The sequence below is a fragment of the Vespa mandarinia genome, chromosome 5, assembly GCF_050613455.1.
Source record: "Vespa mandarinia isolate Hongniang chromosome 5, ASM5061345v1, whole genome shotgun sequence".
Taxonomy (NCBI): domain Eukaryota; kingdom Metazoa; phylum Arthropoda; class Insecta; order Hymenoptera; family Vespidae; genus Vespa; species Vespa mandarinia.
The window spans coordinates 4640001-4645000 of record NC_140814.1 but is presented as its reverse complement, the minus strand read 5'-3'; the positions used below and the strand labels follow the sequence as shown (position 1 = coordinate 4645000).

Genomic DNA, 5000 nt, shown 5'->3' with positions numbered 1-5000 from the left:
AAAAGACGTATTTCAAATTCGTTACTTTCACGTCGTTACCTTCAAAGTTTCACCAATGTAAGATATTAAGCGGCACACACCCAAATTGCGCTACTTTACCTTCTCTTTACATCGTAGCCCCAATCGTCGTAACTTTAGAAGCGTAGCCTCGGAAGGAGAAAGTTGCGTTTAACACGCGAACTTAACTACAAGTAACCTTAAATGCGATCATTACTTGTATAAGAAAGAGAGAGAGAGAGAGAGAGAGAGAGAGAGCGAGAGAGAGAGAGATAGAGATATAATAAGAGGGAGAGAGAGATAGAGAGAGATAGAGATATAATAAGAGGGAGAGAGAGATAGAGATAAAGATATAATAAGAGAGACAGAGAGAATCAAAATTTCAATTGGAGCAAAACATTTCTATTGAAATTTTCAAGGTATTCGAAAAATCATTGTCAACTCAAATAAAAATATTCCACCTAAGGACGTTGTAGATGCTCGATGAAATTCTCCGAGTGACGTGAAACTCGTTCTCTCTCTCTCTCTCTCTCTCTCTCTCTCTCTCTCTCTCTCTCTCTCTCTCTATCTCTATCTCTCTCTCTCGCGCGCGCGCGCGCGTAAAATCAAATACAGACTATAAAGCTCGTATTAACCTGCCAAGCAATGAGGACGAGAAATAGGTCTAGCCGTCGTAACGTAAAGAAGAAATAATCGCAATATCGCGCATCGATAAAACGTATTGAGAAACGCAATATAAAAAAAAAAAAAAGAAAAAGCGATGGCCTACAATTTCTATCGAATGAACTCCTACGAACGTTCTCAAAGTTATTTGATCAAAAACATTCGACGATCGTTAATGTACTCCATAACGGGTTTTATAAAAACCAACAATAATCCATTAACAATAAGCGAGATGACATTATACAGGTTAGTGGTCGAGTGTCTCTACTTCGACGTTATCTTCGATCCACCATTAGTGAGACTCGAGTAATATCACGAGTTTACCGAAGGCTCCAACGCGAGACCACTCGATCCCATTTTCGCGCTAGCAATGGCGTGCCTTTATTTAATATAGCACGTGCCACGTTCGTTTCTTGTTTCCCCCGTAGAAATTACCTATCATTAACACGTGAAAATTCACGTCCATTAACGTCGCAATGACAAATTTTACATCGTTAATACGTTCGATAACTAACTAAATCTACGTAGATACGTATTTTACATATGTATTATCATTCGATAAACAAATAAGAAAATGACTATGATCTTTAATCTTATGATGACAGACATCATATGATATTTATCTTTTCAAAAATTTCATGATTAACTTTTAACAAAATTTCATTTCATTTAATCGATCGTAAAATGCTTCGAGAGAGATCAGGCATCAGTTTAGCAACAGGTGAGCCTCGTTTAAACCAAGTCGCTCGTGCATGAGTCCGCGAGTAATCGATAGTAATTATCTACTCTCTCTCTCTCTCTCTCTTTCTCTCTCTATCTCTCTTGTACATAAATATAATTATTACCCTCCTCCGTTTTCCTCTTTTATCAACTTATAACATTTAACATGTACGACGTGGTGATTCAACTAGACGAAAATAAATTGTCGCGTCATATATATATATATATGATATGTATATATATATATATGTGTGTATATATGTGTGTATATATGTGTATATGCATACATACATGCATGTCTATATATACATACGTATATTAGATACATACATAGATAGATAATTACGTTAATGTGTTATATGAACAAAGATAGAATAAATAAAGAACAGAAAGTGTTCTATTAAAAAAAAAAAAATAAAAAAAAAAAATAAAAAGAAAATAAAAAAAAAATAAAAAAAAATAAAAAGGAAAGAACGTGTTACGCCACGTGTAAACCTAGATTCAACAAGAAATGAAGAAAAAAAAAAGAAAAAAAAGAAAACAAGAGGTATTTTATCTTTTATACGGACATTATTGATCGCGATTTCCAGCTGATAAGAGTAGAACGTTGATGGGATGGCGTCACTTTATATTGAAATATACATTCTCAAAGGACTCGTATTTGTTTAAGAGAATGATTTTCGTTACGCGTTTACACAACCTAGAAATACTTGTCTTCTGTTAAAATTATTCCCAGAAAGAAATGAAGGAATGAAGGAAGGAAGGAAGAAAGGAAGAAAGGAAGGAAGGAAGGAAGGATGGATGGATGGATAGATGGAAGGATAAAGTTTATGCTTTTATCTAAATATATATCTCAAAGCTGAGATAATTCTCTATGAAATATATATGTACGTATATACGTGATATTTTAAATCGTTAATCATTTTAATTCAACCTTCCCTCTTTCACAAATTAAGCGTCATTGTTCGCGATATAATACGAAATCACGAAATGGCATTCCTCTAGAAAGTTTTAAAATTCTCGACGCGCAACGAAAAATGTTGATTCGCCGAGAGAAGAACGAGAGACACGTACAGGAAGATCCGGTGGCGTTGTAATTCAATGTATCGCGTATAGATATAACCAGGGAGTATCAGTTTTATACGAAAAAAGAATATATATATATATTCGAGAGAGAGAGAGAGAGAGAGAGAGAGAGAGAGAGAGAGAGAGAGAGAGAGAGAAAGAGAGATAGAGAGACAGAGAGACAGAGAAAGGTAATAAGTCGAAGAGAAAAGAAAAAAATTCGAGTTAGCAAACTTTATAAAATGAATTCCCCACGGTAAAAGAGATTATAAATGAAAGCTAAAATGATCTTGACATTAGATATTTTCATCTGGTATAATATATTTACACGTTCTCTTTTTTTTTCTCTTCTTCCCTATCGGGAAAACGAAATCGAAAATAAATCATTTTTCAAGTTTTAACAGGAATATTAAAGTCGAGGACCATCGACACGTAAAGAATCTAAACAAAATTACACTGGATACGTGAAGTTAATGTAAAGCTTTCCTTCACACAGGATGCATTTTGATCGAACTTCCTTGAAAAAAAAAAAAACTCTCCAGTTGATTTACTTCGCCCTAATATATTTTCTTTTTTTTCTTTTTTCTCCCTTCTCCACAGACAAGTAATTCACGCGCATACGCATGGAAGAAGAGGAAGAAGAAAAAAAAACAAAAAAAAAAGAAAAGAAAAGAAAAGAAAAAAAGCAATATGGCTTACTTTCTATCGGCTTTGCACGTTTTAAAGCCCGTTATCGCGTACGTTCTCCTATTACTGATAACAACAAAGTTTTAGCTCATCTTCGTCGGCAACGACACGAGGGATCGTAAAAAAGAGAGGGAGAGAAAAAAAAAAGAAAGAATGAAAGATAGAAAAACAAAAGAAAAAGAAGATGAAGAAGGGAAAAAAAAAAGAAAATAATAAAAAGTTCACGGGTAGAGAAATTCTTTGAAATTTTAAACGACAAAAGTTATTTTTTTCTCACGAAGTTTACTTGGCGAAAAGTAAAAATTTCAGTAAAAATTCTCAGACGTATATATATATATATATATATATATATATATATATGTTTGTATGTATGTACTTAACTATGTACATGAATTCACATTGCCAGGAATTAGAAAATTATATGACAAGTTCCCGTCCTCCCCATCTCCCCCACCCCACCCCCACCCTCCCATCTTAATCTATTCTACGATATTACGTTGTTATAATTTACGAAACACTGACGTAGGTAGAGAGATGGTAGAGACAATTAAGATATAGTATTAAACCGCAATCTTATTAAGGAAGTATTAGAAGCGAGTATACTTGTATCTAGATGGAAAATTCTACGTATAACGTGATCGGAACGTGTACGTGCATTACATGCAAATTATTATGCAAAAGAAACATACTTATTTGGTTAATTGCGATTCGATCCGAGACTGACCGAGCTTCGATAATCACGCAAAGGGAAACGTACGGTCAAAAGATTCGTTCGATTTAACGATCCCGAGGGTTTATATGGTTTAGCTTATAAAAATAAGAAGGAAAAATAAAAAAAAAGAAAAAGAAAGAAAATAAAAACAAACGAACAGACAGATGGACAAACAAAAAGGCAGACTAACGAACAAACAAACAAGCAAGCAAACAGAAAGATGAGAAATTGATGCGAATCTCCGGGTATTAATTCCAGCAATTTATTGAATTTACGTAAATTGGATATTCGTATAGTGGAAAGCTTGTGATCATAGGCTTGTAGTCTCGAGTCTTTCTTTGTGCATGGAAAATGCAGTGGTGTATGCTCTGTTCTAAGAAAACGTTCAATTTCTAGAACTTAATGGAGATAAACCGATGAGTGGTTTCTCTATATTTCTCTCTCTTCCTCTCTCTCTCTCTCTCTCTCTCTCTCTCTCTCTCTCTCTCTCTCTCTTTCTCTTTCTCTGTATATATATATATCTTGTTGAAACTAGAGCGTAAAAGAGTTTTCCATAATATAATACTAATAAAACTACTGTCTCTCTCTCACTCTCTCTCCTCTCTCTTTCTCTCTCTCTCTCTCTCTCTCTCTCTCTCTCTCTCTCTCTCTCTATTTCAAAGATTCTGCTAACAATAGTATAATAATACGTTTGGAAAATAAGTCTAAGAAAATCTAAGAAAAATGCATTTCTATGAAACGTCAAGGAACCGAACTCTATATTCTCCTTTTTCTCTTCCTTTTCTTCCTCTTTTTCTTCTTCTTCTTCTTCTTCTTATTCTTATTCTTCTTCCTCTTCCTCCTCTTTTCATCGTCGTCGTACGCTTCTCGTACCAACAAATTGGAGTGCAAGCTGCACGGCAAGGTTAATATCGCGAAGCACTTTGTACAGCTCGAACGAGGGAGAACGCTCGTTCCAGAGTATTTCCTTTGCCAAGGAGACAAAGGATGTACACTGTAAACTGTAAGGTCTCTTCATAGAAATTTGCTACCCCATAAAACCGACGACGTTCGAACTTTCAATATTTTTATCCTAATATAATTTTTCTAACGAACTTTTCTTTTTAATTCAATTAATTTAATTCAATCGCCGTAGAAGAATAACACGTTGTAGAAC

At 34.5% G+C, this 5000-nt stretch overlaps 1 protein-coding gene across 24 annotated transcripts in view; it reads right to left on the bottom strand.

Annotated features, from left to right (window-relative positions):
* cac (calcium voltage-gated channel subunit cacophony) overlaps window positions 1-5000 on the bottom strand; it is a 132577-nt gene that overhangs the window by 116753 nt on the left and 10824 nt on the right. Inside the window, exon 1 of one of the 24 annotated variants that reach the window (XM_085657401.1) lies at window positions 100-126. The exons of the other annotated variants lie outside the window; for them this stretch is intronic. The gene's annotated coding sequence lies outside the window, so the exon portion shown is untranslated. Of the gene's footprint in view, window positions 1-99; window positions 127-5000 lie in introns of those variants that run through there. 24 annotated transcript variants of the gene reach the window in all.